This window comes from Saccopteryx leptura, chromosome 2 (genome assembly GCF_036850995.1).
Source record: "Saccopteryx leptura isolate mSacLep1 chromosome 2, mSacLep1_pri_phased_curated, whole genome shotgun sequence".
In the NCBI taxonomy this organism is placed as follows: Eukaryota; Metazoa; Chordata; class Mammalia; order Chiroptera; family Emballonuridae; genus Saccopteryx; species Saccopteryx leptura.
In genome coordinates, this window is record NC_089504.1 from 62901828 (window position 1) to 62917485 (window position 15658).

A 15658-nucleotide genomic window follows, 5' to 3' on the forward strand; every position below is an offset into this window, starting at 1 on the left:
TAAATAAGACAAAACTATCTAAATGAGAGCAGACCGGTATTCTAGAGCTGGGAATAGGGGAGGGGGCAACTGATAGAAAAGAGAAACAAGGAAACTATCTGGAGTGATGAAAATGCTGTATAGTTTTATTGAGACAGTATTTATATTGTACAAGTATATATATTTGTCAAAACTCAAACTATATGTTTAAATGGTGGATTTTATTATATATCAATGACATCTTTCTGGTGTATGGCCTGTAATATTTTAATTTGGTAGTTTCAAGACAGTTTGGGATAGAAAGGTACATGGGTCTAGGTGAGACAGAAGACAGAATAGAAAGATAATCTATTTGGGAATCAGCCATGCTTCTCTGAGAGCATGGCTGATGACCTCTAGTGTTCATTAATTTAGCATTAAAACATGCACAAATATAAACTAAAGTATAAACAATGAGAGTTGTGGGTACAACTAGTATGATAAAGCTTCTTTTGTATTCACTCTACCTGTGGTATCATTTAGCCTTGATTATTTTCATAGTAAGGCTGGCTCTATTGCTGCTCCTTTTCAAAACAATTATAGAAGTTTAACTGAGCACCAAAATAATCATAAACATACATAAAAACACACTGAAATTCATGGTAATCTCAGTTATAACATAGTTATTAATATAATTTTAAATATGTTCACAGTTTCAGAATAAAAATTATCTAAACACACACACGTACAAGTGGATTCCTGAGAAAATATTCATAAATTACACCTTGAGAAACTCTGCTTTTTGCAGTCATTTTCCTACCTCCAGCTCCAATCAAAGTGTCATATATGAATCAATATTTCATCCTCATATTTTCAACATGCTTTGCAGTCTACCAAGCAAGATATTCTTACTTGATACTAATAATTATTCTGGGTAAATTATTTCTTTCAAATATAAGGATTCAAAGGCTGGGTAGTAATTTTCCAGGAAGTTTCCCACAATAACCCACTCCCATTACTGACTTACCTCTGTATTGTATTATGTGTTCTTATTTGCTTCTATAACTTCACATATATACACTTCAGGCATAATCATTCTCTGTTATCATCTTCTGTTTACCTGTCAATCTCTTTGACCTAACCTTAAAGTTATTTATATCCCAATACAAGTGTTCCTGGCATATGGCTGATGCTAAGTCAATATTTGCCAAATTAGCTCCCACGATGTGGTTATGGCAACTGAAAGGCAGGCAGGTTAAAGTAACTCATTCAATACCACATAGCTTGTAAGTGGCAGACCTGGCATTCCAATTCATAGCTCCTTAAATCAATTTCAAGTCACCGTTTCTTTAGCCCACATCTCTAATATTTTCAGGAAATATTATCATTGCTTTATAGGAAGCAGCATTCTTATAAAACCAACTTAAAGTATCAACCAAATATAGGCACGAATATAACTTAAAATAAATATTAAAGCTATTTTCCATATGTGAAATGAAGTGTGTACTGATCTATTAACATTGTTAGTAATCTATTTTTATACTGAGTATTAAAGAGTATGGGTTTTGTTTATTATACTAGCTTCTTCACTAGGTCATTTTTTTTCTTAGAATTTTTCAACATCTCTGATGTTCTTTTTCTTAAATGTTATTTTAAATACCTATAATTACAATAAATAACTAAAGAAATAATCAGTTTCTGTGAAATGTATTTATGAAATGGCTAAAAAAAAGGAAGATAATCATGACTTTTAAATGTATAATTTTCTAACACATCAATGAATCAGAGGCAACAAACACCTTAATGAATTTCAATGTTAAAGCAAAGCCTTGAAAATAAGCACAATAGACCCTGGACGGTTAGCTCAGTGGTAGAGCATTGACACAGTGTGTGGATGTCCTGGGTTTGATTCCTGATCAGGGCACACAGAAGTGCCCATCTGCTTTTCCACCCCTCCCCATCTCACTCTTCTCTCTCTCTCTCTCCCTCTCTCTCTCTCTCTCTCTTTCCCTACTGTAGCCATGGCTCAACTGGACTGAGTTGGCCCCAGGCACTGAGGATGGCTCCATGGCCTCTGTTACAGGCCTCAGAAAAGCTCAGTTGCTAAGCAACGGAGCAGTGCTCCAGATGGGCAGAGCATCACCTCCTAGTGGGCTTGCCAGGTGGATCCCAGTTGGGGTGCATGCAGGAGTCTGTCTCTGCCTCCCCTCCTCTCACTAAATAAAAGAAAAAAAGCTCAATAACAAAAGAAAAAATATTGGTATAAAGGCTTTATTTAGAATAATTGTTATCAAGGGCCATAAGCAGGACTGTGATCAATGGTCTGGTCAATCTCATAAAAAATGCAGATAAATTAGTAATATGTGAACTAAAATTAGGTTAATTCAGAATAAAATTAACTTACTATTACTTCCCAAAACTTCAGAAATACCTACAGATAGTTTCATCTAGGAAGAATACTCCTATTTGTTTACATTATAGTTTACTTCAGTTAGTGACAACACACAAAGTTAACCTGAGTATTACAAATGGAAAAGTACCTCTTTAAACATAATTATTTCAGAAATATTTTTATTTAAGAACTGCCTTTCTTCTTACATTTCAAGTGCTTTTCTTATGAATAACTTTTTATTTCATTTCTCTTTTATAATCCTACTACTTTAAAAATGCTGAAATTGCTAATAATAAAGAAGCACAAACTTAATTGGATCCAGAACTATCACTCCTTAATAATCCCAAACCACCAAGTAGAAAAAGGAGACAGAAAACAAAATTCATGGCTTAAATTAGCTATGCAGATTTATGAGACACAGCTTGATCACCTGTTAGCCAGAAATACAAAGTTCTCTACATTAATTTGTTTTGAGGCCTATTTTATTACCCATTAAAATTGTATCTTACAGATATTATACCATTTTATTAAATAAAAATATTATACCATTTTATTAAGGAAAAACTGTACTCTACTTCATCTCTCTCATTCAATAATTAATATGTCAGCTACAACATTAATTTGGGTGAGTTTTACTTTTTAAAAGTTTCCTGGGCCTTCATATTGGAATATATATTACTATTATATAAAAATCAAAGCCTCAATCTCACTAATTATCTTTCTGAATTTACTACCTAATTTTTAATACTTTTGTCTTTTTAAGAATAATTCAGCCTGACCTGTGGTGGCGCAGTGGATAAAGCGTCAACCTGGAAACACTGAGGTTGCCGGTTCAAAACCCTGGCTTGCCTGGTCAAAGCACATATGGGAGTTGATGCTTCCTGCTCCTCCTTCTCTCTCTCTCTCTCTCTCTCTCTCTCTCTCTCCCCCCCCCTCTCTAAAATGAATTAAAAAAAATTAAAAAAAAAAAAAGAATAATTCAGCTTGCATTTTGTAGCAAAAAAGTTTCGAAGGTAGTCCTAATTTGTACCACTAATTCCTTATACACCTATGTGCCTATGTGTTTAAGAGTCTTAAAAGCATCACCAATTTTTTTTATTGTTTGCTTTACGTGTTATTCAGGCTTATGCATTTACTCATTCATTATCTTGATAATAATTTTCAAGATTGGAGAGCTGATGGGGAATAATGAGAGAATTAGAAAAAAATCTCAAAACTGATTTTCTGCAGTTTTTTTTTCCTTTTTTAAGTTGCTGAGATGAGACAAAACTTTAAATTTGGAATACTTCTTGAAGATCTCTTTCGCTTAGCAAGCATGCATATAAGTATAAGGAAACTTACAGGCTTTATTTATTTAAAAATATAACGCTAAATAAGTAGCCATGTTTATTGAACATAATATTAGGGTTATCAGCTCAAATTAACAAATTTAGATTGGTAAGGTTATTTATTCTTAAATATATTACCCTTTTATATAATTTCAGACTTCTAGAAAAGTTTCAGGTTACAACACTATTCTCAAATATCCTTTCCCCAGATTATGTGAATGACAATATTTTATTACATTAATTTATTGTTTTTCCCTCTTAGTCTTTCCAGGTTTTATATTTCCTGATGCTGATACTTAGGGTCTGCATTTAGAAAAAACTTAAAAAATTCAAGTTTCATAAGATTTTTATTTGCTAGTTAATTTACTCAAATAGCCCTTTATATCCCACATGCACATTTGCTTCACTAGTTTTGCTTGTGAGAGTTCTCAAAAATGCATTGTGGTTCCTAGAGCTAAAATTAGTCCTTCTTGACATAAAGTATATTATGCTCTTTGCCACGGGACTGCCATGTTTAGTACTATGACAATACACTTAAGCCATTAACAGCTTTTCCTGTGATAACTGATCTGCTTTACCTGTGTAGGGTACAAGAGCTCATGTTCTGAAGTCAGATGACTTGGGTTTGACTCTTGGCTAAAAAACATGGCTGAAGGATGGTATATTAGTTTAAACATCAGGTTTAGGATTTAGCACAGAGCTACTAATCAGCCAAGGCAAAGAGAGTAGCTTTGATTTGCCCAAATAAAAGTCTACCAGCTTTTACAGCTGTATATAAGAAAAATGAACCATCATAGTCACTGCAGAAATGGCTTCGACTGATGTCAACACAAGTCCTTAAAGAAAATAAACAGTCATTACATGTGTGTCTAATTCTAAAATCAACCTTAGAAAAAAGAAAGGGGAAAATGATCATTTTTCATGGATAAGAAAGATATGTATTAAGTGTTCATGAAATTAACGTTCTAATATGCACATTTAATATAGGTATTGAGCTTTAAGAATTCTGATAAACAATTCTTTCTGCTTCACAAGAGTCCAGAAAAGATGATTCTCAAACAGTGGTCCATGTAACCCTAGAGGTTCCACAGAAGCATCTCAGGAGCTACTGTCAGGGGTAAGAGAAAACTAAATGGACATGGCCCATTTCCACATCCTCTCCTACACACACACACACACACACACACACACACACACACAAACACACACACAATGATTGAGTCAGATGATCTTAGTTTTTATATTATTTAGAATACTCCTTCAATATGTATGAAGTGCCTACTACTTATTTGTCCAACATTTACTGATCTCATGAAAGGAGACTTTGTAAAAAAGAATTACTTATAAAATGGGTAGTACAAATAAGTCCCACTCTCAAATGAAATAAACATCAACCCCACATACATTTTGTAATTACTACCTCAGAGAATACATCTTAATTGTAAGCACAGCCTGTCAAGGCCAAATGACTATTGTCCAAAGCATGTAATTTTGATTCTTTGAGCCTTAGTTTTCTAATTTGTGAAAAGAGAAATAATACCACCTACTCTGCAGATTGTTATAAGCTTTAGAAATAATGAGCCAAACATCAATACAGGGAATGACACACAACAGATGCTCAGTAGATGGTAGCTACTATTATGATTTGTTGCTTCAACTGGATTTCTGACAAAGTAAAATAGCATACAACTTCAAAATGAGAGTTGTTACTGAATTAAATAGCTTACTGCCTGACCAGTAGCCACACAGCACTCTACCTCACCTCGCACCACTCATCCCTCCCACACTCTCCTCCGGCCACTTCAACTGTGGTTTAGTTCCATAAACCCACCAAGTTCTCTATCATGCCAGGTCTTCACACACACTTCTCTCAGAAAACAGGTCCTTTTATTCCCTCCCTCTATTCTTCAAATCTTAGCTTAAAAATCATGCCCTCTAGAAAGACTGCTTTAACCAGCTCAGACTATACATAACATTTTTTAATTGAACTTTAGAGTTTCTTTTTCTTTCAGATAGTGATGGCAAAAAGATTTGGCTAAAAATTTACAGCACAAATTCCTATGAATCATATGAAAAGATTGTCAATGTCACTAATCATCAGAGAAATGGAAATTAAAACCACAAAAAGATATTACCTCACACCTGTCAGAATAGCTACCATCAATAAGTCAACAAACAACAAGTATTGGCAAGAATGTGGAGAAAAGGGGAACCCTTGTGCACTGTTGGTGGGAATGTAGATTGGTGCAGCCACTATGGAGAACAGCATAGGGTTCCTCAAACAATTAAAAATAGTTTTTGCCTGACCAGGTGGTGGTGTGCAGTGGATAGAACATCAGACTGGGATGCAGAGGACCCAGGTTCAAAACCCCTAGGTCGCCGGCATGAGCATGGGCTCATCCGGCTTGAGCACAGGCTCACCAGCTTGAGCGAGGGGTAGCTGGCTTGAGCATGGGATCATAGACATGACCCCATGGTCACTGGCTTGAGCAAGGGGTCACCCACTCTGCTGTAGCCCCCGCCTCCCAGTCAAGGCACATATGAGAAAGCAATCAATAAACAACTAAGGAGCTGCAACAAAGAATTGATGTTTCTCATCTCTCTCCCTTCCTGTCTGTCCCTATCTGTCCCTCTCTCTGTCTATGTCAAAAAAAAAAAAGAAATGGTTTAATGACCCAGTAATTCCACTTCTGGGTATATATCCAAAGATACCCAAAACAATTTGAAAGAATATGTTCATCCCTATGTTTACTGCAGCATTACTTACAATAGCAAAGATATGGAAGCGACACAGTGCCCATCAACAGTCAAGTGGATAAAAAAAATTGTGATATAATGAAATATTGCTCAGCCTAAAAAGAATAAAATTTGTGGTATCATGAATGGACCTACAGGATATTATGCTAAATAAGTCAGACAGAGGAAAACAAATACCATATGATTTCACTCATATGTGAAATCTAAAGAGCAAAGTAAAGGAACAAATGCAACAAAAATTGGCTCACAGGCCCAGATATTAGACCCATGGTTGCCAGAGGGCGGGCTGAGGGTGGGGCTGGGTAAAAAAGGGGAAGGGAACAAGAACTACATATTGGTAGTCACAATTATCCCTGGGATGTAAAATATAGTTTAGGGAATATAGTCAATCATAATGTAATAGCTACGTATCGTGCCTGGTGGGTACTTAAAATATCATGGGATCACTTTGTAAAGTAAATGACTGTCTAACCACAATGCTGTACACCTGAACTAATACAAAATAATGTTGAATGTAAACTGTAATTGAAAACTAAAAAAAAAAAAAAATTCCTATGATTTGCTTAGGAAAACAGGGCAAGTGCTTTCTTTAAATTATGTTCTAACTTGTTCAAATTAGATGTAAACAGAGGGTCAGTTCCCTAAAGTTTTCTACTTTACATTCCTGAAATGTTCTAGAAACAATTTCTAGAACAAATTGAACTTTTCAAGTAAAAAAAAAGGGGATTGATATTGAAATTGTTAGTTTGATAAGCAAATTAGATATTCATAGTAAGCAAAATGATGAAATCAACCAAAATTAAGTATATACAACTAAGTGATTTGTTGAAGAAGAAAATTTTCTTCAGTTCAACTGTGAGAGGTCCTCTGAAATAGCTAAACTAAATGAATAGTTTAAGTCTTCTAACTAGATATCTAAATTCCAATCAGGCTAAGTTTATGTATTAATATTCTCATCCTAATTTCCTGAAGTCATATCCTATCACATATGATCCAAAATTATTATATTTTTTTTATTTTCAAAATTATTCTATTTCTTGAGCTGAATAAAATACGGGAGATATTCCTGATGTTTCATGAGAAATATGCTGATGTTTTCTGTCATCTTTGAGGTGACTGCACTGCTTTTCTGTCCAGGGTGGCGAAGACCAATACTGCCCTGCTGGTTACGCCGAGTTGGTGTTGGTTCTGATGTAGAGCATGGCCTCCCTAACTCACAATCCAGAGACATATAAGAAAGGATGAGAGATATTTGTTTAGTGAAGGATATGAAAGCAACTAGTTTTAAGACAAAATAGATACAAAAGATGAGTTACTTGAGAGTGAGGGCAAAAACAGGACCGCAGGGGAAATCTTATATAAAAGGGGATAAAAAAAACCCCAATATTAGAGTCAGATATTATTAGTACTACTATGACTAATAACAACAATGATAATAGAAGTAAAAATATTTATTAAAAGTTTACTATCTATGGTACTGTCCTAAATCATTTAACATTTGTAGCTAAACATAAGTTACATATTATTATCCTTATTTTTTACATGAGAAAATTATCACAAAGTTTAATAATTTGTTTAAAGTCATATAAATAGAAAGAGTTAGAGTCAGGATTTGAACCCATATCTTCTAACTATGAATATCACTCCAACCTTTAAAAATCCTGCTTTTCTTGATGAAGCTCTCAAAGAAATAAAAGGGAAGCCCAAAAGCCATGAAAGAAGAGAGAATTATGATTATCAACAATAGCAAGTGTCAAAAAGAAATCCAGAAAGATCCTAGGGAATATTTTTGGGTTTGGCCGCCAACAATGGGCATAATATCCATAGCTGTATAGGCAGCATCCAGATTTGAAAGGACCAATAGTGGTTAGATAAAAGGGAAATGTAGACAAGTGTAAATTTCTCTATCAAGAAAATTACAGTGTAGAAATACATAAAAATATGTCAACTGAAGAGAGAAAAGAAGTAATATACTAGGGAAAAGACAGATGTACAAACACTATGATGGATAATCTGACTCAAACTCCTATAAGGAGTTCTTGGGCATCAGTGTACTAAATCCCCCACTGTCTAGATCTCTTAGCTCCCTGTATAGATACTGTGATCTTCCTTGAACTCTTTCATGCTTTTCTCTATCAGGTATACTACTCTCTTCCAGTTTTTCTTGTCAAATCCAGCTTTTCCTTCAGCTCACAGCTCAGGCATCATTCCTCAGTAAAGATATTACTGACCTTTATTCCCAAGAACAATTTCCATCTTTACACCTGAGGTACTTTGTATCCAATTCTATAATAATATCTATCTTCCTCATTTCTGCAGTACCTGCTATATTTCTCTTAAAATATGGTATCTCAAACTGATAACATTAATCTAACAGTGGATGAGAAAATATTTTTAAAAAATCACTTAAGAGAATAAAACAAAATATGATTACTTAACTATTTAAATAGTAGAGCTCTTACTTTTACAAATATTCAGTACAGAAAGTCCACTAAAGGGCCTTCATATTGGATTGGTACAGCAAAATTATTTTCAGTTGGAGATCAGCACGTTCCTTTGAAACACCTTACACTTTATATTGGATACTAAAAACTAGCAGTTCTGGTTCTAAAAATAAATATGCTCTTCAAGAGCTAAAATCATTGCTTTTTGTTTTCTTACAAAAAGACACTCAAATGGAATTCATTTAAAAATGTAACCCCATCTTTTAGGCTCTCTGCCACAGTCTTAATTATAAGAACACTGTCCCCTTAGGAACCAAGCCAACAGGAATCAAATCCTAAGTAAGAGCAAACCAGAGAAAAATATCTTTGTTTCTGTTGATTACATGAAATAATGGTCTCAAATGAAAGGAATTCTATTCATGTCCATCAAAGCTAGGATGTTCAGAAAGCAAACCTATTGACTATGAACAGAAAGGTAAGATAAATACGAGTATGATAGAGTTGCACGACCTCAGGACTTTGCCATCCAAACTACTGAAGGGACCCACTGAAGATACCATTGGTCAAATTTTGATCCAATAACACTCTATTATGAATTTAACATACAATAGGCAATTTTTGATGCTTTAATCACTATTCACTGCTTCCCCAAAAAGAATTTTTCATGGGTATATTACTAATTATCACACTTTCTTTCTGTTTATGATGATGTACCACATGACAGGAATCTGGCAAACAGAAAGTAGGACAGAAATGATCCACTATTGAAGCTGTGGTCTAATGTAAGGATCTCAGGAGTATTCATATCAAAATTAACTCCTAAAACTCTATTTCCTAAAGGTTGTGGGATCATTTTAAAGGTAGTCCATGACCTATTTGCATAAGACTCACTTAAAATTTATCTTTCCTGAAGACTTCTCTTTGTGTAGAACCTACCTGACAATTTTGGTTGGATCTGTTTCCCAAATAAAATGTCACTTACCCTTTTGACCACAGGGATAATAGGATCACTCTCAGGATATACCATAACTTACATGGAAATGCTAAATATATTATAGAATGATACAACCAAAAGAAATAATATAGCTAAACAGCTATTCCATTCATTTGGATAATTCAAATTATAGACAACAGTCATTGCCTAGATACATTTATATATCTAGGATTTATATAAAAACAAATGTTCTTATCTAAATATAATCTTGAAATGAACTTTTACCACATTAAAAGAGGTTTTAATGTCCCAATTACAAACCCTTTAGAAAACAACTGACTCCCTGGGAAGAAAAATGTAAAGAGGGCAGTCTCTGATAACAAAAGAATTAGAACAAAGTTGGCAGATTCTTATGGGGAGAAAAAATCTTTGTTTGGACTCAGATAGAACCTCCTCAACCCCAGGGTTCCACTGTACCTGGGAGATGTTATGTCTAAAAGAAGCAGGATACAGACAACACACTTGTCCGCTCTGAAAGAAAGGACGTGTGCTGCTTTCCAAGGAGAAGGGAAGATAGGCAAAGATGTAGAGAGAGGAGGAACTATCATTGAGAAGGCAGTCAAAACTGAGAAAGGTGAAAGGAGAAAGAAGTCTTGGAGCCATGATTCAAGGTAGTTTAGGAATTATTGTCAATGCCAGCAGCATTTGTGGAATAACTGAAGCACAAGATTCAAACAAAAAATACACTGACTTTTGTCTAGGGTCCACCTTACAAAGATCTAAACTGGCTGGCTGTGGGAGAGAATGGAATAATAGGAAGGTGTTTCCCTTTTCCCTTTTCTGGATTTCTAATTCAGTTCTAGGGCAAGCAGAATCAGAAAACCTCTCAGATTTACACAGAAAAGGACAATTTTAAAGAATAAGCTATAAGATATTCAAACAAATAAGTGAAGGCAGGGGAAAGGGAAGGAAGAATATATAGTTCATTTCGAATCATAGTCTATAGAGACCTATCTAGTAAAAGAGTCTTATAAAGATGGTAAGATGGGTAATATCAAAATATTAGTTTCTAATCAAAATACTAAACTTGAATATTTTTACAGATTTTATTAAATTGGGCAACAATGCCTATATTTGGAAGCTGAAATTCTAGTCTTTTATGAAATAATTAAAAACTGCAAAAGATGGAAGTTTTAATAAAGTATTACATAACAAGACCTTGCAACCTTTGCTCAGAATTGTTCTATAAAGAGGACCAGATGGAAGGTGACGGAAGACAACTAGACTTTGCGTGATGGGAATAATCAAATGTCAAAACCTGGAGATGTTTTCTCTGAACATATGTACCCTGATTTATCAATGTCAACCAAATAAATAAATAAATAGATAGATAGATAGATAGATAAATAAATAAATAATAAATAATAAATAAATAAATAAATGGAAAGCCAACATAAGAAAACCCCAGGATAAAGGAGATCCCAGGATAAGAGCTGAGCAAAGGGCAAAAGGGCATTGAATCCAGGCAGCACAGGTCAAGATGCTCTGAGAGACTTCTTTAAGGAAACATCTGATCATTAAATCCAGTAAGTTTTAGAGGAAAGGAAGATAATCACAGTTTACTACATGGCTACATTTGAATAGCATTCATATATATAATTATGGGAATATAGGCACTGAGTAAATACATAACTTAGGTTGTGACATAAAAATTTATTTTTCTGGCCCTGGCCGGTTGGCTCAGTGGTAGAGTGTCGGCCTGGCGTGCAGAAGTCCCGGGTTCGATTCCCGGCCAGGGCACACAGGAGAAGTGCCCATCTGCTTCTCCACCCCTCCCCTCTCCTTCCTCTCTGTCTCTCTCTTCCCCTCCCGCAGCCAAGGCTCCATTGGAGCAAAGATGGCCCGGGCACTGGGGAGGGCTCCTGGGCCTCTGCCCCAGGCGCTAGAGTGGCTCTGGTCGCGGCAGAGCGACGCCCTGGAGGGGCAGAGCATCGCCCCCTGGTGGGCAGAGCGTCGCCTCCTGGTGGACGTGCCAGGTGGATACCGGGCGGGCGCATGCGGGAGTCTGTCTGTCTCTCCCCGTTTCTAGCTTCAGAAAAATAAAAAAAATAAAAATTATTTTTCTTGGCCCTGGCCAGTTGGCTCAGCAGGAGAACATCTTCCCAGACTGTGGATGTCCAGGGTTCAATTCCTAGTCAGGGAACACAGGAGAAACGACTATCTGTTTCTCCAACCCTCCAATCTCCCTTCTCTCTAACTCTCTCTTCACCTTCTGAAGCCATGGCTCAGTTGGAGCAAGTTGGCCCCAGGCACTGAGGATGACTCCATAGCCTTGCTTCAGGCACTAAAATAGCTTGGTGGCTGAGCAATGGAGCGACTTCTCCAGAAGGGCAGAACATCGTCTCATAGGGGGCTTGCTTGGTAAATCCTGGTCAGGTCTGTCTTTCTGCCTCTCCACTTCTCACTTAAGTAAACTAAAATTTAAAAAAAAAAAAAATTGTTTTTCTTGTAGGTCAAAAACTACATGTAGTTCAACCTAGTGTACTGGGAGCATAAGGGATGGAGAGAGAAAGAGTCAGAGAGAGTGTGTGTGCATGATAGGGACCAGAAAAAGGGGCATAATAAGATAATGTTTAAAACTAGAATAATAAAAAAAATAGTAAAATACTTAAGTTTTATTTTTAAAGACAGGGGTAAACATCAAAACAATAGGTAGAAAGAAGCAAAAGTAGTTGCCTCTGAAGAGAGGTTGATGGATTAGAGCGAGGCTGAGGACTGCTTTTTTTCTTTAATAACAAACTTGCTGAAATTTGACTCTTTACACTACCATATGACACCTACAGTAATCATCTGATGATATCTAAATTCAACAAAAAAAAATTTTAAATAAAAGAAAATATAAAGAGGAATGGGAGGAGGGAGAAAGAAAAGAGGCCAGGAGAGAGGGCCAGATATGTGTCCTACAAACACTGTAATATCTCAAGAGAGTACTTTCTGGAGATAGGAAACTGATGTCTACCACAATACTCTTAGAGATAGACACTTCCAAGTCCCATTCTTCTTCCACAAATGAGACAAAAACCCAACCAGAGTGAGTGTAATTGTTCAATATTTGCTTAATATTGATAGATTGTCTTTTTTAAATTATATGTAATGCTGTTCTAATTGTTCTCCACTTACTTTTTGTATGATATGTCAAGGGCTACCTGATAACTTTGATGATAACTGAAATTGGTGATGACATCAATAATACCTGAGGCTTTTAAAATACCATTTCAGAAAGACTGATTTTTTAATGGTAAAAAAAAAAGATAAAAAGGGTAAGAAACACAATTAATAGATTAAACATATGAAACTGTTGTTTTTATAGATCACAACTACATATAGTTCAACCCAATAAACTGCAAGTGTAAGAATGTGTGTGTGTATGTGTGTATGGTAGAGACCAGAGAGAGGTGTGCACAAGATTAAAAAAAGAAAGACTTCATATGTCCTTATTTACTGTGATTCAAAGACCCTTCATGATTCTAACACTCTCCCAGCCAAGCCTACTTCTATCCCCTGAAAAGAATATAACCTTGAATCTCTCTGTCTGTCATTTAGGAAAAGATATCTCTCTCCCTAACCACTTATTTACAATTGTAAGAGTAACATTTGCTAAAGATTATCTTTGATACTAAGAAATTACAGGCAAATCTCAAACTTCAAACATTTTATGACATGATCTTTCTCACTTATTTTCTCATCACTCTTTAGAAGAAGTGACAGGCCAATGTGTTCACAACCCACATGCAGAACTATGAGCTAGCATGAATAGCATTATTTCATCAGTATCTTTCCAAAACAAGCCAAGTATCAAGGATAAATAAGACCTGTAGTAAACATGTGATGAAGAATTCAATATCACCTGACCAGCCAGTGGTGCAGTGGATAGAGGGTCAACCTGGGACGCTGAGGACCCAGATTTGAAACCCCAAGGTCACCAGCTTGAGCACGGACTCATCCGGCTTGAGCATGAGATCATAGACATGAATGACCCTATGGTCGCTGGCTTGAGCCCAATGTCACTGGCTTCAGCAAGGGGTCACTGGCTCAGCTGGAGTCCTCCAGTCAAGGCACATATGAGAAAGCAATCAATGAACAACTAAGGTGCCGCAACAAAGAATTAATTCTTCTCATCTCTCTCCCTTCCTGTCAATATGTCTGTCTGTCTCTCTCTCTCTCTCTCTTTCTTGCTAAAGAAAAAGAAAAAGAATTCAATCTCAAATTTTTAAATGGGATGAATCATATCTCCAGAGCTTTAAGATAATTTAATTTCATTAAACAGTATTTATCAGTCACCGAGGCACTTTATAAAATATCACAAAGGCAAAATCTCTGCCTGTAAGGTATATCCATCTTCACCTTTATTAAGTACTGCTGTGAACCAATTATATAAAAATATGATTACTGACATTTCAATATGAAAAAAATAGAAAGTTGTGATAAAGAATAGGGAGGGGAGAAGAGTAGGCTAAAACCTACTTAGGGAGTTCAAATCAGAAACAAATGTTCTCTTTAAGAGTTAAGAGCCTAGCCCAACGGTTCTTAAAGTGTGTGCCAGGGCACACTGATGCGCCCTAGAAGATTTCCAGGTGTGCCCGATGGTATTCCAGAGAAATATGTGCCTGTTGGGGGACCAAAAAACCAATAGGGTTTTTGGAGTTTAGATTTTTTGGGGACAGAGGTGTGGGGAATTGGATGTAAACTGACAGTCTGCCCAGCCCCCACCTCACTTGCCTGATTAGGTTGCAAAAGGCTGTTAAACTGTGGTGCTGGATTGTTTATACTACCTCTATGTTCCCCAGAAAACTGGAAGCAAGTTTCTTCTACCCTTTGTTTGGTATAAAGTTAAGATGATCTGTTTGGTGGGTGTTTTCTGCACTCAACACAATTAAGAATAAAAAGAGAGGAATTCTTCAAACTATTGACAAGGAAATGAGAGTTTGCCTTTCAAATATATGCCCAAACATTGAAAAAATCACTAGGACACATGAGGCTCATGTTTCTCATAACACAAGAATAAAAAAACTTAACACATTCGCTCCATGATCTGCCAAATTTACTAAATCTTACTAAGAATGTATCTATATATATAAAAAGATAACTTTTTCTCATTTTATTTTTAACCGCTTTATGAATTCTAAAAAGCATAACTCAAAAAAATGTAACATTAAAACATTTTTAATGTCAGAATAAATTTAATTTTGTCATATTTATTTTGTTTAATTACCATAAAAGCATGCTGGAACTTTATATTCTCTTTCTTTAATATTTGACTTAATTATTATAACATTTCTCAGAAATTTGTATATAGTGCGCCTACAATTATTGGTAGGATTTTAATTGCGCCTCGACTTCAAAAAGTTTGAGAATCACTGGCCTAGCCTGTGGTGGCTCAGTGGATAAAATGTTGACCTGGAATGCTGAAGTCACCAGTTCAAAACCCTAGGAAGCAATGATTAAAAGTTGATGCTTCCCGCTCCTATCCTTCTCTCTCCCACTCTCTCTAAAATCTATATATAAAATCTTTAAAAAAAAGAGTTAACAGGCTCTTTCAAAATAGGAATTATAGTTTGAGTATTTACTTTTGTAGCCCTACAGTCCAACACACACACACGAAAAAAAAAACTAGAATAGCCAGGAAATGCTAAGGAAACATTTGCTGAATTAACCTATGAACTGAAGTAGACCTATCTTAACATCATTGTGCCAAAAAGCATAATCCAAACTGTCTTTGAACACAGCCCTGTAGAAGAATCCACACAATGAAAGACACAGCATCTTCTCTGAGAACGGCAGCTCC

General features: G+C 35.7%; 1 protein-coding gene across 4 annotated transcripts in view; it reads right to left on the bottom strand.

Moving 5' to 3' along the window:
- Positions 1-15658, bottom strand: part of RFX3 (regulatory factor X3) — a 317044-nt gene that overhangs the window by 159403 nt on the left and 141983 nt on the right. The gene's annotated exons all lie outside the window — the stretch shown is intronic.